The sequence below is a fragment of the Equus quagga genome, chromosome 20 (genome assembly GCF_021613505.1).
Source record: "Equus quagga isolate Etosha38 chromosome 20, UCLA_HA_Equagga_1.0, whole genome shotgun sequence".
Taxonomy (NCBI): domain Eukaryota; kingdom Metazoa; phylum Chordata; class Mammalia; order Perissodactyla; family Equidae; genus Equus; species Equus quagga.
Genome location: NC_060286.1, coordinates 12437150 through 12464629, shown reverse-complemented (window position 1 = coordinate 12464629; position 27480 = coordinate 12437150). Strand labels below are relative to the sequence as shown.

Genomic DNA, 27480 nt, shown 5'->3' with positions numbered 1-27480 from the left:
AATCACAGAGCTAGTAACAGAAGCGCCAGGATTCAAACGTAGGTAGCTTAGCTTCAGAGTCCATGTCCTTAACCACTATACTAAACTTTGAACACTTAATGAGTTAGTTAGTAAAATGAAACACAGTCATGCACCACACACTGATGTTTCAGTCAATGATGAACCACATATATGATGGTGGTCCCATGAGATAAGTACCACATAGCCTAGGTGTGTAGTAGTCTATGCTACCAGGTTTGTGAAAGTGTACTCTATCATGTTTGCAAAATGACAAAATCACCTAGTGATGCATTTCTCAGAATGTACCCTTGTCATTAAACAGTGCATGACTGCATCCAAACTTGAATTTACTTAAGATTTCATAGGAAATTTTCCTTCCTCTTAAAAAAGTCATAGAAATAGATTATTATTTAGCTACTCATTCCCCACCTAACCTTATCTAGTCCCATGGCATTAATATCACCCACACTCTAAAGCACCTAATTTTATATCTCCAATCCCAACGCCTACCTTGAACTATAGATTTGTTTGTCATTCAAATAACTGGTGGATAACAATATATATATCCAAATTTATAAATCATCCAACATGCACTTGGATGTGTAATAGGCAATTCAAACCTAATATGTCCAAAATCAAACTCTTGATTACCACCTTCCTATCCAACCCATATGATCTCTTATTCTCTTGTAGTTCCCATTTCAGTAAATAGCAACTCCATTCTTCCAGTTACTAATCCAAAACTTCTCTTTTCATCAGAACCATATCTAAACTACCTTTGAAATATATCTAGAATCTGATCATTACTCACTATCTTCACAACTACTACAATAGTTGGAACCATCATTTATTTCCTGGGAAAATGAAGTCTCCTCACTGGTTTCCTTGCTTCTATCTTTGTCCCACTACAATTTACTCTCCATTCAGTAGAGTGATCCTTTTATATTGTAAGTTGGATCATGCTAATCTCTGATCACAAGCCTCCAATGACTTTCCATTTCACTCAGAGAAAAATTTTTGCTATGGCCTACAAAGCCCAACATATTATGGCCCTCACTGTTCTCATCTCCTATCATTTCCCATCTTGTTCACTGTGCTCCAGCCATACTGGTTTCTTGCTGGTCCTTGAACACGCCAAATTTATCTCTCTTCAGGATCTTTGTACTAGCTGTTTCCTCTACTTGGACCATTCTTCCCGATATTATGGCTCCATCCATCTCTCATTTCTTTCAGGTCTTTGCTAAAATATCACGTTATTAGAGAGGCCTGATGTTAAACATCCTATATAGAATATTATCTACCATGACCCTCCATCCTCCTTACCTTACTTTACCTTTCTTCATGGATATACATATACACATATATATGGATATTCATAACCATATTCTATAGTCTATATAATATGTATTTATATTTATTTGTTTATAGCCTTCTTCTAAGTAGACTGCAAGCTCCATGAGAGCAGCTACTTTGTCTTTTTTGTTAATCATTGTTATCCTCAATACCTGGAACAGTACCTGGCACATATTAAGCAATAAAAAAATAAATATTTCTTGAATTAGTAAATGAATCATTTAATGACAAACAGGGACTTCTTAGAGAATTATATCTTCATGCATAAATAACTTGTCCTGTTCTTTGGAATCTTAAAGGTCTACAGCCCAAAGGGAAAACAGAAAAGGAGTAACTGCAAACATTGTTGCTTGGCTATCTTAACTGTTATCCACAACTCCCTTCTTCCCCAGTCACTTTGCAGCTACAGTGGCCATATGATATAGTTCTGGCCAGTAAGATGTAGGAAGTCCCTGATGAAGAGATAAAGCTTTAACAAGAGAAAGCTTTTGCCCTTTTACGTTCTTTCTACTAGGAACGTGGTTAGATACTGGGAGGTGTCGTAGCCATTTTTCCACCAAGAGGATGGAAACCCACACAGTAAATATGGAAACATGAGAAGAAAAAAGAGCCCGAGTCTCTGGATGACAGTGTTGAGCTGCCATACAAGCCCTAGACTGCCTGCTTCTAGACTTTTGCTAAGTGAGACAAATAAGCTCCTATTTCATTAATCTACTTTATAATGATTGTATATATCCCTCGATCGTCTGCAAGTCCCTGGTCACTGCAATTTATTGAATTTAGTACTCCTACCCCAACTCGAGCAGCTGCTTCAGACATATTAACTGAATTGACTAAAAGGTATCGACCCAAAGAGTTCCCATTCTAAGACAAATGACACGTCATAAGTACTCAAAGAAAAAGACACATAAAGATGCTTATACTTATGACATTTCTCCCCCATGGGCAATTGTAAAATTACAAAATTTTCAAAGCCTGAAGGACCTTAGAGATTATTTAGTGCTAAATATGAAAAACATTTTATACTCAAAATTTAAGTAGGTGAACACTTAAAAAAGAATTATGTATGATTTATCATTTACTTACAATTGAAATATAAATTTATTTATAACTCACTTTCACTGAAGTCCCGGTCTTATCATTAAACATCATAAAAACATATTATCACAACCAGTGTAACTGGAGAGAAAGATAGAGACAGGTGCTTCTGCTTTTTATTCAGGTTTATAGGTTTCTTATCTAATCTTTTCTAAGATATGCTTTACCTTCTTTATGGTGCAAATTGTGTATAACCTTATAAAAGCTGTCCTTTTGAAATGTTTAGTTTCTGAGGAGAAAACTGTACTTTTTAACTGCACTGAGTTTGTTAAATATGCCTTGTAATAGAATAGAAATTTTCTGATTAGAAAGCAAATTTGATTACTGGTGACACACACATCCATTCAATAAATATTTACTGAATGCATTTTATGAACCAGGCACAGTTAGGGACCTGGGATACACAGAGTAAGATATACCCTGCCATGAAGAACATTACAGCTCAGCAGAAAGGAGAGGTATTTAAGTAAGTTAAAAAACAAGAGCAGGAGGGTAGTAAACCACCTGACAGTTCTCGAACTGTACACATTGGTAGTTCTTTCTTTGTTTTTGGAAATTGTGGATAAAAATCTGAATATCTACCAGCCTGGAAAAATCCTTCCCATCTTTAAACAATTTTGTACCTTGTTTATGTTTTTCTTATGGAACCTACCACTCTCCATCTTGTTATAGACATTTAAATATTTGTCTTAACTATGTCAGTTGACTGTAAACTCCTTGAAGGCAGAATCTTTATTTTATTAATCTTTGCATCTTTTGCCACTTTTAGAACAATGCTTTCCTTATAGTAGGTACTGAATAAATACTTAAGGTATGAATGAATAGCAAATCCTTCAAAGTCAAAAGCTGGGAGGGAAAAACAAAGTGGCACCTACTCTGCCCTTTTGCTTCTCTAAGCCCTTCAACATTTATAGACTCTCTGTCATGAAGTGACTGCCTCACTGGATAAATAAACCAAACTTTGATGCAAATGGGTTAATATTGGTCACTGGCTAAGCTACTTCCCTGTTATCACAGGGGCCTTCTGGATGTATAATAAATTAACTGAAAGGAATGTCTCAAAAGAGGAGTACTTTAATTCTCTGGAACATTAGCAGGGGTGTGTATGTGTGCATGTGTGTGTGTTCTCAATATTTACTGAGCACCCTCTATGTGTGAAGCAACTTCTTCCCACTCAAGATCCACCCAAAATCACATAGTAGAAACAGTCAGCTACTTCAGAAGGGTTAACTTGGTCCTGTAAATATGAGAAAAACAGTATTTGTCACTAACCTTCTACACACAAGAACAGAATTAATGAAACAGATAATAGCTGCTCTTTTTAAGTCAAAGGAACTACCAAATAACATTAACACACTTAGTTCTGTTGTATCCCTCATCACATGCAGGAGGACTGTGTGTCCATATAAGATTCCTTTTAACAATAGATTATAGTTAAAATGTTTGAAAATCATTGATCTAGGTGATCCAGTGCTCTCGTTTTCAAACTGAAAGTGACAAACAATGCTCCAGGGACAGCACTAGGGACACACACAGAGAGGCACCAGCAGCTGGAGGCACAGGCTGAGGGTGCACAGCATTCAGATGTACAGCTAGGGGCTCTTATGCAGGCCTCCCAAAGACTGGCATGGGGGTGGCCATTTTTAGAAGGCATAAATTTCCAAAATAAATCTGGCAAGCAAACGGTTATGTTTCCTTTTTTTGGTTTGTTTCCATTTTTTAAAGAAACACAATTTCAACTATTTTCTGATGCTGACACCAATGATTTACAAGAAGCTTCAAACCAAAAGCTTCAGAAAATTTAAGAACAGTTATATCTGATTTCTCCTATTTTGCAAGTTACAACCCCGAAGTACTTCTAACTGTCCTGGGCCATTAGAGAACTCAACCAGACATGAAAAAGGATCAAAAAACATTCTGCCTCACATCCCAACCCTCTTCTTGATTCTCAACCTAGCGCAGAAATCTGGTAGAAGAGAAAAAATTTGAGGAAAAAAGTATGTACTTTTGCCTCTTGAAGGTCAGATGGGTTACAGCCTTGCAGCCAGTTTTCACTGAGTGATCCACAAAATCCATTTATGCAGAAGTAGGAAAGAAAGGAAGAGAATAATTTTTTAAAAAGTAAGAAGGTTATAATGAAAAGAATTCAGGTTTTTGGATAGAGGAAATAGCCAAAACTTTTAAAGAAAATTTGGACAGAGTTTTTCCCATAAAGCAAAAACTACTTCATGGCCACAAATACATTCTGATAGCTACTTTACAAATGAATGCCAGCGGTCACAAAGAAAATCTGTGAGGGCATTAGCTCCCTTCAACTCGTGTACACTACAAAACAAAACAAAACTAACGTGAAAATATGCGTCTTACGGAGAAGATTATAGTGTTCAAGGGAATATTTATTTCAACTTACAATAGTAAAATTAGCTAGTAATGTATGGCTGTCACTGATAATTTGCAGTTGGCTAGTTACTTTCATGAAAATAAACTACACAGTGCTTTAGGATATGGGAGTTGGGGCAGGGATGGAGAAAGGAAGTCTAGACATCCTCCCCACTGGTAGCTATCTGAACTGAGCAAAGAGTAACAGGTTGAATTATTATAACATCTAAATTGACAGCATTCTTCTACAATGGGTTTAATTTTGTGAAGTAGATTTGTAGGATTAAAGCAATTTTAAATGAACCATAGACTGATGATCTAGAGGTTTCTTGAATAAGCCTACACTTCCATAAGTAAAATTTAACTTGTCTCTTTTATATTTTCTGTTGCATAAGTCCAGACATGAGGTTGATTATATACGAGTTCAGAATCTTTTCAGGTAAAGTATTCAAAATGTTATTGATATTTCCTATCTTCCATGCAGCAGTTATAATCACTATAAAGACTATATAAGGAGACAGTGTAAAAACAGAATGGGTTCACTCAGGATTGCCATCATCAAAGACATGTTTAAATACTAATGGCAACGTCTATGATGTACAAGGCCTTCAAAGGGACATAGAAAGTAGAAACAACAGATTCCTTTCCACTGAGTAGAGTAACTAAGGATCCTTGTTATGTAGTATTAATCTTTTTCTCACGGCATGGCCATCTTGAAATGGAGCTGTTTATACCAATGAAATTATTTTTCCTACTTCAAACGCATCCTTTTCAATCTGCCAAATCTTAACATACAGTGTTTCATCTTGGCTTGAAAATTCATTTTTCAAATTAGAAGTAAATGAAGAAAAAATGCTTTCAGATGATAGAACAAAATATAATACAAACAAGATGTTCATGTAGGTTCTTCTTGATTAAATTCAAAACCTCAAGAGGAAACTTCATTCTTCAAACAATCAAGAAAACAGTTCCCCACACTACCTAGAGTATAAATCATTATTCATTCTTTGAGTATACAGAATATCTCAAGGAAGAGACTTGTTCTGCCCTGTTAATTTTATTACCTCTATTTCCTATAGTATTTGCAGCTTGAATTCCTTGTATTTCTACTTTCTACATCTTTCTCAACAGCAAACCACCTAAGATAATGAATATCTTTTCTGGGAAACTTAAAGAGCTAAGATGACAGTAATTTGTTCAGGTTAAATAGCTAGAGCTTTTGGTAATTCAAAGAATGTGTGGTTCAGATACACTAAGCCTTTACTCTTTCATATAAACCTCTCAAATTAAGAGAAATCAGACCAAAGCTCTAGGGAAATACTGGCAATGGTAGAGTTCGTAGGCTCAGGACTATACGGCACTTTGTTTATCTGAAAATAATTTCACATATTGTTTTCAATTTAATAGTCTTATACGTTTTTCTACCTGTGTGTTCAAGATAAAGAGCTTTATAGTATTCTGACAAAAACCTAGAAACCATAACTGAAAGGATTGTGCTATTTTCCAGGGCTGTATAAGAAATATTAAAGGAAAGTATTCTGGGATTTCTGTGCATCATTATAAAAGAGGGTACTGTTGTCACAAAATGTTTGCTCTATAATTTATATCAAGGTTCACTATCACCCACAAAATAAAATTCAAATTCCTTAAAACGGTATATAAAACCCTTCCTTTCTCCCTTTTTAGCCTCATCACTTATTACCCCATCATTTAGAAAATTGATGATATTGTAGATATCAGAATACACCATACTATTTCATATTTTCTTGCTTTAGCAAAAGATGTTTTCTCTGCCTGGAATAAATTTGCTTCCAACTTTTTGTTTTCCTAGGAAATTATGATCTTTCCCTTACAACCTTCTTTGGTAAGGAAGTACTCAAATAATGACGGGAACATGTCAAAAGGATTTTGGAGTCAACGACTCCCTCTGGCCAAAACTGAGACAACTTAAGCATGAGAATAAATCAGGATAGGGGCTGGTCTGGGGGCATAGTGAACTTAAGTTCACGTGCTCTGCTTTGGGGGCCTGGGGTTTGCGGGTTTGGATCCTGGGTGCGGACCTAGCACCACTTGTCAAGCCACACTATGGTGGTATCCCACATAAAGGAGAAGAGGATCGGCATAGATGTTAGCTCAGTGGCAATATTCCTCAAGCAAAAAGAGGAAGATTGGCAACAGATGTTAGCTCAAGGCCAATCTTCCTCACACACACACACACACAAAAATAAATAAATAAATAAATAAATAAATAAATAAATAAATAAGGATAGTAACAGATTATAGAGTCCATTAATAAAATAAAAAGAAGACTATAAACATATACTAATATAAATAAATGATTAATTAAAATTCTTCCTTACAACAGAATGCCAACTGATAAATGAAGAAATGTTGGAATTAGAAAACTGCTTCAAGCAAAAATCACCAATGGATACTAAAAATAGAAGGTGAAAACTTCAAGAAAAACAATATATTTATATGGTCTCAACATAGATCCCCAGAAGATTCTTATTAACTACAAAGCAAAATAGTAATTTTACAGTGAAGAAACCTGGCAGACACCACCTTAATCAATTGATCAAAGCTAATATCACCAATAATGGGACAAAATAACATCATGAGCCTCCTGACATGATGCACCGAGAAGGATGAAACATCATGTATGAAGTATTACTGATAAAAATACATAACCTGAATCAAACCATCAGAAACATCAGAAAAGTCTAAATTTGAGGAAAATTTTACCAAATAACTGACCTACACTCTTTAAAAATGTCAAGGTCATGAAAGACAAAGAAATATTGAGGAATTGTTCCAGATAAAGGAGCCTAAAGACACATGATAGCTAAAAGTAATGCATGATTCTGGATTGGATCCTAAATGAGAAAAAGAGAATTTTTTTTCCTTTTGCTATAAAGAACATTATCAGAAAAATTGGCAAAATGTAATTTGAATAAGATTATATAATAGTATTGTGGCAAGGTTCATTTCCTGACTTTGATAATTGTACTGTGGTTATGTAAGAGAGTATTTTTTCTTTTTCCTTTCTTTTCTTTTTTTTTTTTTTAAATAAAGAAAATATATATTTGAAGTATTTAGGGGTAAAGAGGCATCACATCTGCAATTTAGTCACAAGCAGTTCAAGAAAATATGTATTTTAGGGGCCGGCCCCGTGGCTGAGTGGTTAAGTTCATGCGCTCTGCTTTGGTGGCCCAGGGTTTCGCAGGTTTGGATCCTGGGCTTGGACATGGCACTGCTCATCAGGCCATGCTGAGGCGGCATCCCACATGCCACAACTAGAAGGACCCACAACTAAAAATATGCAACTATGTACCAGGGGACTTTGGGGAGAAAAAGGAAATATAAAATCTTTAAAAAAGAAAAAGAAAATATGTATTTTAATACATAGAGAAATGATAAAGCAAACATGGCAAAATGCTAATATTTGGAGGAATTTGAGTGAAAGATACACAGGAATTCTTTGTACTATTCTTGCAGCTTTTCTGAAATTTGAAATTATTTCAAAACAAAAAAACTTTTTTCAATAGTCCCTCCTTTATGAAGTAATGCATGACCATCCTATTTTTATCTGCAATGAGACACTATAAAATACTATCAGAATTCTCACTGCATATTGTATTAACTCCATATTTTACAACAATTATACTTATTTATATTCACGTCTGTTTTCTTAACTACAGTACCAGCTCTTTGAGAAAGGAACACGTGTCTTACCGTCAAGGCCCAAGGATGCTGTGCACATAGTGATCACACAGAAAATTTTTGTTGAATGAGTCTCTAAATCTTTGATTTTAATCACTCCAGAATATACAGAGTAACAAAGAAGATGGGTTGTAGAGATAAACACTACATAAAATTTCAAAACTTATTCCGGTCAATACTTTCAATATTTTCTTTAGTAGAATTGTCTTTTTAAGAAACAATTGCAAACATTTGTTGACAACAGACTTAAAACTAGGTCTTTTCTCTTTTTTGTTAAAAAGTGGCAAAAGAGTTAATGCAGTAGGGAAAAGAAAAAGGAGAATTAAAAAATATGATAATGATCACTTTAGCTGCTAGGGTCAAGTAATCAGGGAAATGGAAAATCAGCTTTATTCAATGTACGTATTACTTAGTTTAAGATTAAATGATAACCCTGCAAGCAACACTTACGTAAATCTTTACAAGTTATTTTTGAGATCAGGAAAACTGATCAATAGAAACAGATTTATTTGGGGGCTGGTCCTGTAGCTGAGTGGTTAAGTTCATGCGCTCTGCTTTGGTGGCCCAGGGTTTCACTGGTTTGGAATACTGGGTGTGGACATGGCACCGCTCATCAGGCCATGCTGAGGCAGCGTCCCACAGGCCACAACTAGAAGGATGCACAACTGAAATATACAACTATGTACTGGGGGGATTGGGGGAGAAAAAGCAGAAAAAAAAAAGAAGAAAGGCAACAGTTGTTAGCTCAGGTGCCAATCTTTAAAAAAAAAAAAAAAAAGAAACAGGTCTACAGAAAAATCATAAGGCCAAAAGGAGGAAAACTAATCCATTTCCCATCATCAGGTGTGAACTGTCTTTATAGTTGTCTTACTTTGGCTTTTATTTTCAACTTGTCACAAATAAGTAAGCTAAATATACAATGTTAAAAGCAAATAGATAAAATTACCTGAAAGAACAGGGTAAAAAAAGATGAAGTGAAAAATGGTATTAGAAGATATATGATAAAGTAGATTAAAGTAACAATAAAGTGAATAAAATTATTTTAAAAAGCTATAAATGTAGGCGTCAATTGCTAATGCTTCCAACAAAGGCAAGCAAAGTCTTTTGAGGTGAGGTGGCTTCAGATAACAGGAGTCTTTCATGACTCTTTTTGGGGTGGACTTGACAAGGTGTTCTTAAAGACTGATGGCTCTTGAGGAAGGCCTCAAATTGGGATCCCTGGGTTCTTGCCCTTACTAGCAGTGCTAGTGCTGTATATACGTTAAGATTGCTGGGGGCCGGTCCCCTGGCCAAGTGGCTAAGTTTGTGAGCTGTGCTTTGGTGGCCTGGGGTTTCGCTGGTTCAAATCCTGGGTGCGGACCTAGTGCTGCTCATCAAGCCATGCTAAGGCGGCATCCCACGTAGCAGGGCTAGAAGGACCAGCAACTAGAATATACAACTATGTACTGGGGGGCTTTGTGGAGAAGAAGGGAAAAAAAAAATTTTGCAATAGATGTTAGCTCAGGGCCAATGTTTGGGGAAAAAAAAAAAAAAGAATTGTGGGTACTGGTTATAGCCACCATGGCAAAAGACTCCCTTTCCTAGATCCCTTTCCTAGAGGGTGTACCCTCTTTCATCAGATTGTTGTTCTCTTTGCTTACACCGTAGGTAATCACCCTTGCTTTGCTGTCATTGTAGTTCAGGAATATAAACCTCATAGCTTGTATATTATCTGATCTGAATCCCTTGGTTCGTTCCTGTCCTGCTATCTGATTACTGGTTTGGTGCCCTTTTGGGTTTCTGAACCCAAGTTGCTTTGTTAGGCTGTTAGGATCCCTTTTAAAAATCTTAAATAGCCAAAAAGCTGACTGAGAGTTCTCTTATTGCCCAAAGAAAGAGGTTGTCAGGATGTAATTTCAGAGACATGAATATAAGTGTAAAAATACATCGTTTTGGTCAGCTTCTATTTGGAATGTCTTCATTGTAAGTGCCACTGGTATTAAAATGCAAAATTACTGTTTTATTTTCTTCAGTAGGTCCTTGTTCTAAACATTCTCTAGACAAAGGTAGAAAAAAAGTAACTTTTCTTTAGAAATCGTAAGTTATTTTATCTCTAAAAGTGGAATCTGACAAATACCTTTTAAAGCCCTTTCTAAGCATTAGAAAGCATTAGTCTCTATAATGCCCTGGGAAAAAGGACCAAGAGAAGTTCAAAGTCGTCTTTGCAGTTAGAAGAATTTTATCAGCTCATGAAAGTTGCATTTCCCTTAGTTAATCTTCCCTACGTGGCAGAGTTTCTCATACTATTAGTTATAAGCACATAAGGCTTCAACTTCCAAAAGGTCCACCCTATATATTAATTTCAACGACAGACAAATAAAAAAGTAAATTTTAGTTAATACCTTTTGTAAGATATTAACAGCCAGCCCTGGTGGTCTAGCTCTTAAGATTGGGAGCTCTTACTGCCATGGCCCAGGTTTGCTTCCCGGTCAGGGTGTTATACTGTGATGGCTGTGTTGCTGTGAGATATTAAAAGCTATGCCACTGGTATTTCAAATATTTGGGGTTACCCACGATGGATGGGTTCCAGCACAGCTTCCAGACTACGACAGACTAGGAAGAAGAACCTGGCCACCCACTTTGGAAAAAAACTGGCTATGAAAACCCTATGAATAGCAGCAGAGCATTGTTTGATACAGCACTGAAAGGTGAGAGGATGGTGTGAAAAGACCAGGCAGGGTTCCACTCTGCTGTATAGGATCCCTAGGAGTTGGAATTGACTCAACAGCAGTAACAACAACAAAAAAGATGTAAACATTGTTTAACATAATCTTTAGGCATGTGGTAGATGTTAATTTGTAGAGATGAGAAAGGAAATCTTAGAACAGGTGATCATAGAGAATGAGGCAAATGTGAATACTGAGTCAGCGTCATTGATAAAAATAGAAATCTAGTTTTTTAAGTACTTTGCACATAGACAGATAGAAACTATGTAGTTTATTCTGTTTATTGGGCACTTGATTTGATCCAGGTCTTTCTATAGGCCTAAAAAGTGGGGTTAATTCACAACTAATTCTGCTGATATGAGTGCTATAGTTTTAAAAAACGTATAAATCACAGTGGCATTATAATTGTAGAAATAAATATAATCCAAAGTAAATACTGGAAAAAATAATTATATGTGTTAGTAGTAGTTATTTTTAAGTAATAGGATGAGAGTGATTTTTTTCTTCCTACTTTTCCGTATTATTCAGATTATTGACTCAAAAATATTAAATAGGGGGCTGGCCCCATGGCTGAGCAGTTAAATTTGCGTGCTCCGCTTTGGTGGCCTGGGGTTTCACTTGTTCGGATCCTGGGTGCAGACATGGCACCACTCATCAGGCCACTCTGAGGTGGCATCCCACATGGCACAACCAGAGGCACTCACAACTAGAATATACAACTATGTACTGGGGGGCTTTGGGGAGAAGGAGGAGGAAAAAAGAAAAAGACTGGGAACAATTGTTAGCCCAAGTGCCAATCTTCAGAAAAAAAATTTAATAAATGGTTTTTAATTTGAAATAATTATTTTCTTAGGTAACTCTCGCCAATATCTTCCAAAGTCATGGTCCGAATTCTGGGGTTCTAGGAAAATTTCTCAACAGCATCTGATTTTATTGTGTTTTAAACCTTCAAACGCTTCCTACCGCCCTGGGGGTAAAGTTCAGACTACCTAGAGTAATGTGCTAGGCCTTTTACGATCTGTCCTTTCTCTTCAACTTCTTCTCTTTGCTTTTACACATATCCTTATTCTAGCTATAGCAAACAATAATTTCTAGTATACAGAGCTGTCTCAACTGCCCTTCTCCTTCCAGTCCAACCAGCAAACACCTGCTTAACTTTTATGACTATGAAGACAACATATGGGTCACATCAATATAAGCTACTGTAATTCAGATATTGCCCAAATTAGGAATTGGGGGTCATTCTTGACTTCCTCACCTTCCACATTTAGTTCCCAATCCTATCAATTGTGATTCCTTAATATTTCAAAAATCCTGCATTATTTTCATATTTCTACTGCTTCAGCTTTAATTCAAGCTCTCATCAGATTCCTGACTCAGTGTATTCTTCACACAGTAGTAAATATTCTTTTAAAAGTTCAATTTGGTCTTGTCATTTCCATGTTCAATGGAAATTAAACATTTAAATTCCTTCATTGGCCTTTACAATGAAGTTCAAACCCATTAGCATGGCAATTAGGAGGTGCATCTGGAAAAACTATATGGCCAATTGGAGGTCATGATATGGTAACTTTTCCAGCCTCTTCTTTCCCTTATTTATTCCCTTCCTCCTCCTCCTCCCCAACTGCACCCCCTCCTCTATCTGTGTGTCACAATGCCTAGAGCATGTAAGCTCTCCATAAATGTTAGGTACTTGCATTAACATTTTTAATAGAGCCATCATCTTAGACAAATAGACTGAAATTCAGGTGGGGAGAACAGTTTGAATAAAGCAGATCTATTTGCTCTTCCACATCACTTTCCCACTCCTCTCTAGCCTGGTCTGTGCCCCCAAGGGGCAAGCATTTATGGATAGGACCAAAAGTCTCCTTGTTCCTGTGGCTTCTGCTTGAGTTCAGCCAGTGGGAAGCACTGGCAGGTGAATGGAGAACAGGAGAGTACAGATGAGGTATTTATCCTTTTGGTCTCCTGTCTGCTGGTTGGCAGTGGTTCCGTTCCTCTAATGAAAATCATCAGTTCTGTGAAGCAGCCCTTTCTAACAGACTTGTTTTAGATAACTGCTCCCCCTTCCTTGGCTCCTTGAGGCTTAGGGGTAGTAACAATTCCAAGCTATTGCTAGCCCCAAAAGTTCTTGAACTTCTCTTGTTATTCCTTACCCCTGGCCACTCTGTTGTAACTAGTTCCTTCATTAAATTCTCCTCCATTATCCTGTTTGACTGCACCATCTGTCTCCTGCTCGGACTAAGTGATATAGCAGCCAAGGCAAGACTGGACACAATGTGTTTAGGGAAGAATGTAGAGATCAGTACGGTTAGAGCATTGGGTCATTACTGGGGATCAGTGGGAACTGAGGCTAGAAAAGTAACTAAAACCAGACCTCTGAATGTTAGGCTTTGGAGTCTGAACTTTACCATGTAAGCCAATCGGAACCATTTACATAATACTATCATGTAAGCCAACATCCTAAAGTTTTAAACATGGGAGTGACACCCACAAAGATTTCTTGTAGACAACAATTTCTACCATAGAAAGATTAAAAGATTAGCTCAAAGTCATATGTCTAAATAGACAGTAGGTCAAGATAAAAAGACCAAGTGTCTAGATTTTTAGTCTGGTGTGCTTCCTGCTGTATCACACTAGGGGAACTTTCTTTCCTTCAACTTCATTTAATAAATACGAATTGAATACTCTCTCTGTAAAAGGCCTTTATTAAACATTAGGGAGAAATGCTGAGATAAATAAGATGAGATTCCTATTTGCTACAGTCTCATGGAACAAATCAGGTCATGCTTTAAGGAAAAAGTCAAAAATCTTATAAATGCCTATGTTTTAATGTAAAAACAAAATACTATGTATGATACCACAGAAAAAGGAATAACTAATTCTGATGTGACAAACTGTAAACCCTCACAGAGGAGGTGACAACTGAGTTGAGTTTTAAACAACACGAACAAGGGAGAACATTTGAAACAGAAAGAACAAAATAATAGAGATTTGAAAGTACTTCTTGAGAATGAGGAATCACCTAATGAGGTTAGAGGATGGAGAGAGATGAAACATAAGGTATAAGGCTGGCCAATTCACTTAAAAACTAACTTTGAAGAGGCTTAGTACTGTAGAAAACGGAGAACTATTTAAGATTTTTTTTATAGAGAAGTGATACATTAAAATGTAATACTTGACTAATGGTAGATTGGAAGGAAGAGAGACTGTAGACAGGCAGAGCAGTTAGTATTCTACTGCAATTCTAAAGGTGAAAGACGAAGAGGGCCTGAACTAATACAACAGGAATTGAAAAAAAGGCTATTTAGAAGAGTCATAACAAGGATTCTATGACTAATTGTGCTTTGGGAAGGAGAACGTAGATATTATGGCGAGATCTCAAGTTGGTTATTAGGGTAAGTGGGAGTGTCATTAACTAAGAGCAATATAGGAATAATTTGGAGGGAAGGTTACTGATGATGAGGGAAATCTAAGAGGACAGCAGGACATCATGGGGAGATTCCAGTATGCAACAGTAAGGGGAGTCGAGTTTGTGAGAGAAGGTAGGCCTATACTTAAGAAACATTAGTATACAGTGGGTAAATCCAATAATACAGATTTTTTCCTCCTCCTTAACAATTTATAAGTGTACAGTACAGTTTTGTTAACTTTATGCACATTGTACAACAGATCCCTCGAAGTTTTTCATTTTGTATGACTGAAACTCTATACCTATAGAACAACATGCCCCATTTCCTCCTCCCTCCAGTCCCTGGCAACCACCACTATATTTTCTGTTTCTTTGAGTTTGATTACTTTAGATAGCTCAGATAAGTCCAATCACGTCTTTTTGTGACTGGCTTATTTCATTTAGCATAATGTCTCAAGGTTTATTCATGTTGTAGCATATGATAGAATTTTTTTCTTTTTTTAAGATTGAATAATATTCCATTGCATGTATATATTCATTCATCTGTTGATGGACATTTAGGTTGCTTCCACAGCTTGGCTATTTTAAATAATGCTGCAATGAACATGAGTCTGCAAATGTCTCTTTGAGATCTTGTTTTCAATTATTTTGGATATATACTCAGAAGTGGGATTGCTGGATCATAAGGTAGTTTTATTAATTTTTTGAGGAAGCTCCTTACAGTTTTCCATAACAGTTGCACCATTTTACGATCCCACTAACAGTAAAGAAGGGTTCTAATTTCCCCACATTCCCTTTTGATTTGCATTCCTCTCATGATTAATGATGTTGAGCATCTTTTCATATGTTTGTTGGCATTTGTATATCTTCTTTGGAGAAATGTCTCTTCAAGTTCTTTGTCCATTAAAAAAAATTTTTTTTGTTGTTATTGAGTTGTAGGAATTCTTTCTACATCCTGGATATTAACTCCTTATCTGATATACGGTGTACAAATATTTTGTCCCATTCTATAGATTGCCTTTTCATTTTGTTGACTGTGTCCTTTGCTGTGCAGAAGTTTTAAGTTTGATGTAGTCCCACTCGTCTATTTTTGCTTTTGTGGCTGGTGCTTTTGTGTCATATCCAAGAAATCTTTGCCCATTCCAATGTCATGAAGCTTTCCCCTTATGTCTTCTTTTAGGAATTTTATAGTTTCAGGTCTTATGTTTATTTAGGTCTTTAATACATTTTGAGTTAATTTTTGTACATGGTATAAGATAAAGGTCCATCTTCATTATTTTGCAACACCATTTGTTGAAGATACTGTCCTTTCCCCATTGTGTAGCTGGCTCCCATGTCAAAGATTATTTGACCATAGATGCGAGGCTTTATTTCTGGGATTTTTATTTTGTTTCATTGGTCTATATGTCTGTCTTTTCACCAGAACCACATTGCTTTGATTACTGTAGCTTTGTAATATGTTTTGAAATCAGGAAATGTGAGGCCTCCAACTAAGTTCTTTGTCAAAACTGTTTTGGCTAGCTAGGGTCCTTTGATTTTCCACTGAATTTTAAGATGGTTTTTCTATTTCTGCAAAAAATGTCATTGGGATTTTGACAGGGAGTGTATTGAATGCGTAGATTGCTTTGGGTATTATGGATATTTTAACAATCTTGTAACCCATGAAAAAGGGATGTCTTTCCATTTATTTACGTTTTTAAATTTCTTTCAGCAATATTTTGTACCTTTCAGTGTATATGTCTTTTGCCCCCTTGTTTAGTTTATTCCTAAGTATTTTTTTGATGCTATTGTAACTGTGGTTGTTTTCCTAATTCCTTTTGAATTGTTCATTGTTAGCATATAGAAACACAAGTGATGTTTGAGTATCGAGTTTGTATCCTTTGGGTTTTCTACATATAAGATCAAGTTATCTGTGAACAGAGATAATTTTACGTCTTCCTTTCCAGTTTGGTTGCCTTTTGTTTGTTTTTCTTGCCTAACTGCTCTGGCTAGGACTTCCAGTACTATATTGAATAGAAGTGGTGAGAGTGGACATCCTTGCCTTGTTGCTGACCTTAGAAGAAAAGTTTTCAGCTTTTCACTGTTGAGTATGACATAAGCCGTGGGCTTTTCATATATGATCTTTATTATGTTAAGGTAATTTCCTTCTATTCCTATTTTGGTGAGTGTTTTTATCATGAAAGGCTGTTGAATTTTGTCAAATGCTTTTCCTGCATCTATTGGGATGATCATGTAGTTTTTGTCCTTTGTTTTGTTAATGTGGTGCATTACATTTATTGATTTTCGTATGTTGAACCATCCTTGCATCTTGAGGATAAATCTTACTTTGTCATGGTGTATAATCTTTTTAATGTGCTTTTGAATTTGGTTTTCTAGAATTCTGCTGAGGATTTTTGCATCTATGTTCATCAAGGATATTGGTTTGCAGTTTTCTTTTCTTGTATTATCTTTGTCTGGCTCAGGGTAATGATGGCCTCATAAAATAAGTTAAGAAGTGTTCCCTCCTCTTCGATATTTTGGATTAGTTTGAGAAGAGCTGGCGTTAATTCCTCTCTGGTAGAATGTTATAATAAAGCCATCTGGTCCTGGGTTCTTTGTTGGCAGGTTTTTGATTACTGATTCAATCTCCTTACTAGTTATAGGTCTGTTCAGATTTTCTATTTCTTCATGATTCAGTCTTGGGAGGTTGAATGTTTCTAGGAATTTATCCATTTCTTCCAGGTTGTCCAATTTGTTGGCATACAATTGTTCACAGTAGTCTCATAATCCTTTTTATTTCTGTGGTATCAGTCGTAATGTCTCCTTTTTCATTTCTAATTTGTGTTCTCTCTTTTATTCTCAGTCTAGCTAAGGGTTTGTCAAATTAGTTGATGTTTTCAAAAAACCAACTCTTAGTTTTGTTGATTTCTTCTACTGTTTTCCTGTTCTCTATTTATTTGCACTCTACTCTTTATTATTTTCTTACTCTCTTAACCTTGTGTTTAGTTTCTTATTCTTTTTCTAGTTCTTTGAGATGTACAGTTAGGTTGTTGATTTGAGATCTCTCTTCTTTTTTAACGTAGGCATTTACAGCTATAAATTTCTCTGTTATTACTGCTTTTGCTACATTCCAGTTTGGGTGTTTTCTTTTCATTATTCTCAAGATATTTTCTAATTTCCTCGTGATTTCTTCTTTGACTCATAGGTTGTTCAAGAGTGCGTTGTTTAATTTCCATATGTTTGTCAATTTTCCAATTTTCCTATTGCTGTTGATTTCTAGTTTCATTCTATTGCAGTAGGAAGATACTTGGTAGATTTTAATCCTCTTAAATTTGTTAAGACTTTTTTTGTGACCTAACATGTGATCTATCCTGGAGCAGGTTCTGTGTGCCCTTGAGAAGAATGTATATTCTGCTGCTGTTGGGTGCAGAGTTCTACATGTCTGTTAGGTCCAATTATTCTACACTGTTGCTCAAGTCCTCTGCTTCCTTATTGATCTTTTGTCTGGTTGTTCTAGCCATTATTGAAAGTGGAATATTAAGTTCTACTATTATTGTGTCACTATCTATTTCTCTCTTCAATTCTGTCCATGTTTGCTTTATATATTTGGATAGTCTGATGTTAGGTGCATATATAATTGTTATATCTTCCATTGCTATAGAATTGACCCTTTTATCATTATATAATATCCTTCTTTGTCTCTTATAACAGTTTTTGACTTAAAGTCTATTTTGTCTTATATAAGCATGGCCACTCTTGCTCTTGAGGTTACCATTTACAAAGAATAACTTTTTCCATCCTTTCACTTTCAGACTGTGTGTGTCTTTACATCTAAGGTGAGTTTCTTGCAGACAGTATATTTTTTTGCATTTTATATATTTGCATTTTATTATTATCTTTTTTTGAGGAAGATTAGCCCTGAGCTAACTACTGCCAGTCCTCCTCTTTTGCTGAGGAAGCCTGGCCCTGAGTTAACATCCGTGCCCATCTTTGTCTACTTTATATGTGGGACACCTACCACAGCATGGTGTGCCAAGCAGTGCCATGTCCGCACCTGGGATCTGAACCAGTGAACCCCAGGCCACCGAGAAGCGGAACAGGCAAACTTAACGGCTGCGCCACTGGGCCGGCCACTGCATTTTATTTTTTTAATGCATTCAGCCACTCTATCTTTTGATGGGGTAGTTTAATCCATTTACATTTAGAGTTAGTACTGATAGGGAAGGACTTACTATCACCAGTTTGTTAATTGTTTTCTGTCTTGTAGCTATTTTGACCCTCTTTTCTGCTCTTGCTGCCTTCCTTTGTGTTTTGTTGATGTTTTCTATTGATCTTCTTTGATTCCTTTCTCCTTTTCTCTGTGTATCTTCTGTAGGTATTTTTGGTATGTGGTTACCATGGAGCTTACATAAGACATCCTTAGTTATAACAATCTATTTTATGCTGATAATAACTTAACTATATACAAAAATTTTCCTTTTTTTATATCTCCCCACTCCCACTTTATGTTATTGATCTCACCAATTACATCTTCATATATTGTGTATCCAGTAAAATGGTCTTACAGTTATAGTTATTTTTAATGCTTTTATCTTTTAAATTCTAAATCAGAATTAAAAGTGCTTTACACACCACCATTAAGATAGTATAGAATTCTGTATTTGTCTATAAATTTACCTTTAACTGATGAGTTTTATATTTTAATATGCTCTTGTGTTGCTGTCTGGTGTCTTTTGTTTCAACTTGCAGGACTACTTTTAGCATTTCTTGTAAGGCAGGTCTAGTGGTGATGAACTCCTCAGCTTTTGTTTATCTGTGAAAGTCTTATCTCTCCTTCGTTTTTGAAGGACAGCTTTGCTGGACATAGTATTCTTGCTTGGCTGTTTTATTCTTTTAGCACTTTGAATATATCATCCCACTCTCTTCTGGCATGTAAAGTCTCTGCTGAGAAAGACACTGATAATCTTCTGGGGGCTCCCTTATACATGTTGAGTTGCTTTTCTCTCACTGCTTTCAAGATTTTCTTTTTATCTTTGACTTTTGACAGTTTGAATGCCATGTGTCTTGATGTGGGCATTTCTGGATTTATCCTAGTTGGGATATTTTAAGCTTCTTGAATTTCAACGTCCATTTCTTTCTTCAGATTTCAGAAATTTTCAGCCATTATTTTCTTTAAACAAACTCTCTGTCCCTTTCTTTCTCTCTTTCTTTCTGGAATTCCCATGATGCATATACTGGTCTACTTGATGTTATTCTATAAGTCCCTCTGGCTTTCTTCATTTGTCTTCATTTTTTCTGCTGTTTGCTCCTCTGACTTGATAATTTCAAAAGATCTTTCTTCAAGTTCTTTGTTCTGTTTGACTAAGTTTGCTGTTGAATTCCTCTAGTGAATTTTTCAATTTAGTACTGTATTCTTCAGTTCCAGAATTTCTGTTTGGTTCTTTTTTTATAGTTTCTGTCTCTTTCTTGATAGTCTCATTTGGTTCATGCATTGCCTTCCTGACTTTGCATAGCTGTTCGTGTTCTCCTGTAAATCATTTAGTTCCAAGAAAATTACTTTGAATTCTTTGTCAAGAAATTTGTAGATCTCTATTTCTTTGGGGTTGGTTTCTGGAGATTTATTTTGTTCATTTGATTGGACCATGTTTCCTTGTTTCTTCATGTGCCTTGTGATTTTTTTGCTGAGTTTTATGCATTTGGAAAACCAGTCACATCTCCAAGTCCTTATGTACCGGCTTCGTACAGGGGAAGACTTTCACCAACCAACCTGGCAAGAGATTCTTGGGACCTCTGAAATCTTCTTTGGGTTATATAACTTGTCTTGACTGTGTGTGTAATTTCCTAATCAGAGGTTTATCAATTTTTTCCCAGAGCCTATAATGTCTTATTCCCTCTGGTGTCTGTCTACAGTACTGCAGGCTCTTTGGTGCTGCAGCAGCAAGCCACCCTGCTCTTCTTTATTCTCAGTGGCCTCTGGGCACCCAAAGTATGCCAGTACAAGTGCCATGAGTCAGGTGAGACACAAATCAGTCCTTCAGGCAGTCCACTGAAAAACTGGTCTGCTGGACACATGCTCCACTCTCCCTTCTTCACAAAGGAGAAGCTGTGAGTTGGGTGCCTTCTCCCTATCATTCTGAGCCATGTGGCCTCTGCACCTTTTCAGGCTCTCTGGTGTCATGCAAGCTGCTCCTGTTCTCCATTGCTTTCTATGGCCCCGAGGCACTCAAACTATGCCAGTTCCAACAGTGCTCCAAGTCAGGTGAGACAGAAACTGGTTTCTTCAGCAGCCTTCTGAAAAGATGGAACATTGGATGCACATTCCATTCTTCTTTCTTGTGTTCCCTCCATTGAGAGGCTGCAAGGCAGGTTTCTCTGCTGATCATGGTGAGCTGTGCTGGCTTGGGGGAAGAGAGATCACAGGTAAAGTGAAAAGGCTCTTCTTCACAAACAGAAAAAGGAACAATATTTGAGAACTTGGTCAATACACTACATGAAGATATATGAAAGAAACAGTTGATTTATTTAGGAGATTAGATGACAAAGTTGAGAAGGGCAGTGCTTATAAACAGTACCTCAATAAATATTTACAGATGTGAATTGCTAATTGTCTTTAGTTATGCAAAAAATAAAAGAAAAAATGATGATAAGCAGCCTTTGTCTGACTTAGTAAGTGCCAACCAAGAAGGTAAGGGATTAGATTGCAGCAGGAGAGAATTAGGAAAAATCTTCTAAAAATAAGAACTATAAGAAATTAGCATACCTCTTCAAGGCCTATTTCATAATTCTCTTTTCTGGGGATCATAAAGACAAAAGACATCCATTTTTTTTTAAATAGCAAAGTGCAAGAAAATTAACTAGAAGACTAAAAATATCCTTATATTTCTAGGATAGATTGAAGGGCATAAGACTAGAACCAAAAAGTATGATAATATGCTCCAGTCAAGAGGTAGTAAAAGGTCCTAAATCTGGGTGGCAGTAGAGACAACGAAGGGATAAGGGCCAGAAAGAAAATACGAAATAATCTGAATAGAATGAGGAGTTAAGAAAAACAGTATTGGTAACAAAGAGATTAGTGTTTTTGCTAACGATTATTGTTTTCCTTCTCTGCTCCCTTTCCGATTTTTTACTCTGGATGTTCTGCTGTCCCTTGCCTGCTCTCCTTGCCCAAGGTTTTCCTCTCATTATTTACTCACTCATCCATTCAACCCATTTATTGAGAGACAGTCATTGTGCTAGTTCCTGGAAATAGTACAACTGAACAAGATAGATGAGGTACTGCAAGGAGCTTAGGGTGGAGTGGAGGAAACAGTGAAGAAGACAGAAAAGTATTATCCTGTAAATAGGCCTCCAATAAAGTAAGGGAACTACAGGGCACCGGTGAAGAACATATGAGGGGCACTTTGCTCAGATTTGGGAGGTGACAAAAAACCTCTTAGAGGAAATGTAGGCTAACTAGGAGTTATCTAGGAAAAGATATGGGAGAACAACATTTTGGGAAAGAGGGAACTATCTGCAAATTCAAAGTTTATACATGGCTGGAGCACTGAATTCAAGGTGGGAGTGGAAGAGGTCAAACTAGAGGTAAACAGAAGCTAGAAAGTAAACAATTTTAAGGAGTTAGGACTTTATCTAAGAACAATAAGCAACTATTAAAAGGTGAAAGTCATGAAAGTAGCATGACAGGTTTAGATTTGCATTTTAGAAAGATAAAAACGGCTGTAGGAAGAGGGATAAAAAACAAACACTGTAAAGATTTTTGGTTTGGACAACTGATGGATTGTGATATCATACCTTGAGATATGTGAAGAAGAGCAGGTTGATACTATAAGTTTAGTTTTGCTCATGTTGAGTATGAGATACTACTGGAATATCCAAGAAGAGAGCTACAATAGATGATTAGAAATATAAGTTTCAAGTAGGGAAAAAATAGGGGTTTACTGAAGCTTCGTGAGTGAATGACCTTGCTCGTGCAGAACATAGAGTATGAACGCAAGATCTAAGAGAGAACTCTGTATTCAAACACTGCTATTTAATGACTGGGCCAAAAGTAGCGGCCTTCAAAGAGGCTGGAGAAAAAGGAAACAGATAGTTAAAAAAAAGGAGAGTAATTCCAATGAAGATAATTGTTTCGAGAAGGAGGGAGTGATTAAAAGTAGTATCCAACCTTGACCTGCCTTCCTTTAGGCTTTCTCTGTCTCTTATACTATTAATAGAGTGTAATTTTGAGTATAATTTTAGTTTTGTATGGACCCATTTTCTTAAAACTCAACCCTCAGAGGTGGCAGCCAGATTATCTGATAAATTTATTTATTTATTTTTGAGGAAGATTAGCCCTGAGCTAACATCTGCTGCCAATCCTCCTCTTTTAGCTGAGGAAGACTGGCCCTGACCTAACATCCATGCCCATCTTCCTCTACTTTATTTGTGGGATGCCTACCACAGCATGGCTTGTCATGCAGTGCCATGGCCGCACCAGGATCTGAACCAGCGAACCCCTGGCCGCCAAAGCGGAAGGTGGGCACTTAACCTCTGCACCACTGGGCCGGCCTCTGATTAATGGATTTTAAAGGCTTAATTTGCCACCCGAATCAGTTAGCAGATTTTCATTGAAGTAGTAGTTTTTTTTGAAGACAATGACTTCACTCCGAAGAACAATTATTATAATAACAACAGTAATTACTAGTAGTACTAGGAGTAATAACAATAATAGCAGCTAACATTTATTGAGTGATTATTGTGTACCAAGCATTTTACTCTTTAATCCTCACAGTAACTCATGAAGTAAATACTCTCATTATCCTTATTTTACAGATGAGGAAACTGAGGCACAGAGAAACTGAGCACTTGCCTAAGTTCACACAGGTAGCAAGCAGAGAAACCAAGATTTGAACATAGGTAGTTTAACCTTGGAGTATGTTTCCTTTTATAAGATGAGCCAACGAGGGTAGGTGGTTGAGACCAGCAGATTTTTCATTGTACCTCAAAATACATTAAAAAGGCAATGACTTGCTCTGCTTGTGTATAAGCCTGAATTTTAGCAGCACATCAATTTAGAGGGTACAGGCTGGTTACATCACAAATCTTGTGTATTGGAAATTGTTTTAATGCTTTCTTAAATTATAATTAACATTTGGGACCTATAATATTTTAAATACTAAGGGGTTTTAATGGACTGGATCTATCATTACAGGTAATATTTATGAAACCTGATGGTAGAATGATAAACAGGGTTCTTGAAGATATTTAAGATCACTATCATTAAAATGATTGCAAAAATGGAATATCTGATATTTATGTATGAGTATTAAAAGAATGTGAACAAGAAGGAGATATAAGATAAGTGGTCTTATAAATAGAAAATCATTTGCTATATAACAATTTTAAATTAAATCTAATTTCTGAAACCTTTGCCTGGAGTATTAAGATCAGTGGGAGGGACCCTTAAAGTCATAAGGTTCAGTGGATTAGAATTAGACCAGCAAACTTTTACACATAAAGTAAAAAAAGCAAAGCCTCACGAAAGTTAGCTGCAGATAAACTAACATATCTAAAATTTTCATTTAATAGTTCTGGTAAGAATTTTAATGAATGATATTTATCTCATCTGCATCCCATTGAACCCCGTTTTATTATATAATGAATGTCTCCAATAAAATACTAATGTCTTCAAGTAAAAATGTCTTTAAGATAAAATTATTTTTACATTAAAAGCCCATTAGAAACCCAGGATGAATGTGCTAGTCTCTGAGAACTGGCAAAACAATTTGAAAGAAAAGAGTTGTTGGAAAAGGGGGGCAAGGCTGAGTCCATTCCGAAACAGGGCCATGGGAAATCCCTTACTTCAGTAGTGACTCAGATGAGTCCTTATTCCAGTTTCTTGCTGCTGAAGTGGTAAAATCTTTTAATTCACTCAAAGGAGACAGTCAGTCTGTCTTTAACCCAAAACCCAAAGCCTCTATTTTACTTATTTTAGCATAGAATTTTACATATAGTTAAATGGACAAGGATGCCTTTTCACCAAGTCAGGGTGCAGATAAATTATTTTGTACTCTAGGGATATTTCTGCCTAGATAACTAATGGTGGCGATTACAGTAGAGTGAGAATTGAAACATGACTTTACTATTCTACTATCTTCATCAACACATCTTCATTAATCCAGAAAATTCTTGCCCAGGAAGATAAAACTTGCAAATAACTTCATTTTTCATTCTAGGAACTTCCTGAAAGACCCATTAGCTCTTAAACAGCATCAAAGACAGTTTGCACACCAAGACTCTTTTAAATCCTCACTCCCAAATCCTTACATTGGAGACAGCTTGGCAACTGCTGTGGTGCAGAGCCCCTTCCCAGTGAGTGAGGCATGCTTTGGGCACAGGGCTCTGGCCTTGGTGTCCACAGTTGGCCATGGCGTGACCTACTGCAGTACTGGAGATTGGCCTGGGCTGCCTGACCCTTGGCATGGCTGGAGAAACTGGTGGAGGGGCAGCTAGAGAGGGATGTCTAGGTTCTGGCATAGCAGATCATACTAGTCCCAAGTTTGACATTGATACGCTGGTTTCACTTTTTTTTAAAAAAATTTTTTCCTTTTTCCTCTCAAAGCACTCCAGGACATAGTTGCGCATTTTTTTTTAGTTGTGGGTCCTTCTGGTTGTGGCATGTGGGGCGCCGCCTCAGCATGGTTTGGTGAGTGGAGCTGTGTTTGCGCCCAGGATTCAAACTGGTGAAACCCTGGGCTGTAGAAGCACAGTGTGTGAGCTTAACCACTTGACCACGGGGCCGGCCCCTGGTTTCACTTTTGAGGCAAGAAAATGCAAGAAACATCTGTGTGATAAAAGTTCCTCCAGAGATGAAATATTCCAATTACTCTGTGATAATTCCACCAGATGCTGACATGCCATGGCCTACTTCATTGTGAAAACGTACAAATACCTGAGACGTAAAAGTGAGCCTCATGTTAAGATCCAAAGGAAGATAAAGTGGAAGACAATATTAATCTATTAATGTTAATTAATAAGTAAACAATATTAATATTGTTAGATGACAATACTACACAAAGCAACACCTATCAAAATCCCAGTGGCTTTTTTTTTTTTCAGAAGTGGAAAAGTCAATCCTCAAATTCATATGGAATGGCAAGCGACCCCAAAGAGTCAAAACAATATTGAAAAAGAAGAACAAGGTTGGAGGACTCTCACTTGCCAATTTCTAAACTTGCTACAAAGCTACAGTAATCAAAACAGTGTAATACTGGCATAAGGATAGACATATAGATCAATGGAATAGAATTGAGAGTCCAGAAATAAACCAATATATCTATGGGAAATTGATTTTTGACCAGGGTGTCAAGACTTTTCAATGGAGAAAAGAATAGTGTCTTGACCAAATGGCACTGGACAACTGGATATTCACATGCAAAAGAATGAAGTTGGATGCCTACCTCACACTAAATACAAAAATTATCTCAAAATGGATCAATGACCTAAATATAGGAGCCAAACCACACAATTTTTAGAAGAAAACATAGGAGCAAAGCTTCATGACCTTAGATTTGGCAATGAATTCTTAGACAGATTACCAAAAGCACAAGCAACAAAAGAAACAAAACAAGCAACAAAAGAAAATTTAGATTAACTGACCATCATCCAAACTAAAAACTTTTGTATATCAAAGGACTTTATCAAGAAAGTGAAAAGACAACCTAGAGAGTGGGAGAAAATATTAGTAAATGATATATCTGATAAGGGTCTAGTACCCATAATATATAAATAACTCCTACAATCAACAACAAAAAGATAAACCACCCAATTAAAAATTGGACAAAGGACTTGAATGAATGGGTATTTCTACAAAGAAGATATACAAATGGCCAGCAAGCACATAAAAAGACGCTCCATATCATTACTGATTCAGGAAATGCAAGTCAAACCCAAAGTGAGACCCACTTGACTTCTACTAGAATAGCTATAATGAAAAAAAGGGAAAAGTACCAAGTTTTGGCAAGGATGTAGAGAAACTGGAATCCTGTACACTGCTGTTGAGAATGTAGAATGGTTCAGGCACCAGGGGAAATAGTTTTGTGGTTCCTCAGAAAGTTAAACATAGAATTACCATATGACCCAGCAATTTTACCTCCTAGGTATATACCCAAAAGAACTGAAAACAAGTACTCAAACAAATACATGTATAGGGATGGTCAAAGCTGCACTATTCACAATAGCTAACAGGTGGAAACACCCAAATGTCCATCAACTGACCAACGTATAAACAAAATGTGGTATAAATATACAATGGAATATTACACAGTCATAACAAGGAAGGAAATAATGATACATGCTACAACATGGATGAACCTCGAAAACAGTAAGCAAAAGAAGCCAGACAAAAATCATCACATGTTACATTCAAATGGGATTGTATAGTTTCATTTATATAAAACATCCAGAATAGGCAAATCCTTAGAGAGAGAAAGCAGATTGGCGGTTGGCAGGGGCTGGAGGCAGTGGGGAACGGAGAGTAACTGTTGAATGGGTATGGTATTTCCTTTTAGGGTGATGAAAATGTTTTGGAATTAAAGGCGGTGGTTGCACAAAATCATACATTTAGTAAGTACCACTAAATTGTTCACTTTAAAATGATTAATTTTATACTATGTGAATTTCATCTCAATTAAAAAAAATAAAAATAAAGGACACTGATAACTGGCTCTGTGTGGACTTTGGCAGCCATGGTGATTCATTTGATGTTCCAGAAACCAGAGTAACCTAGCAATTAGAGAAATTATGGACCCTGTATTTGAACGACAGTTGCTTTAGATAGCATCTGAAACATTA

General features: G+C 36.5%; 1 protein-coding gene across 4 annotated transcripts in view; it reads right to left on the bottom strand.

The window, feature by feature from the left end:
- The window catches only part of LOC124230929 (gephyrin), a 575937-nt gene that overhangs the window by 110910 nt on the left and 437547 nt on the right, over positions 1-27480 (bottom strand). The window lies entirely within an intron of this gene.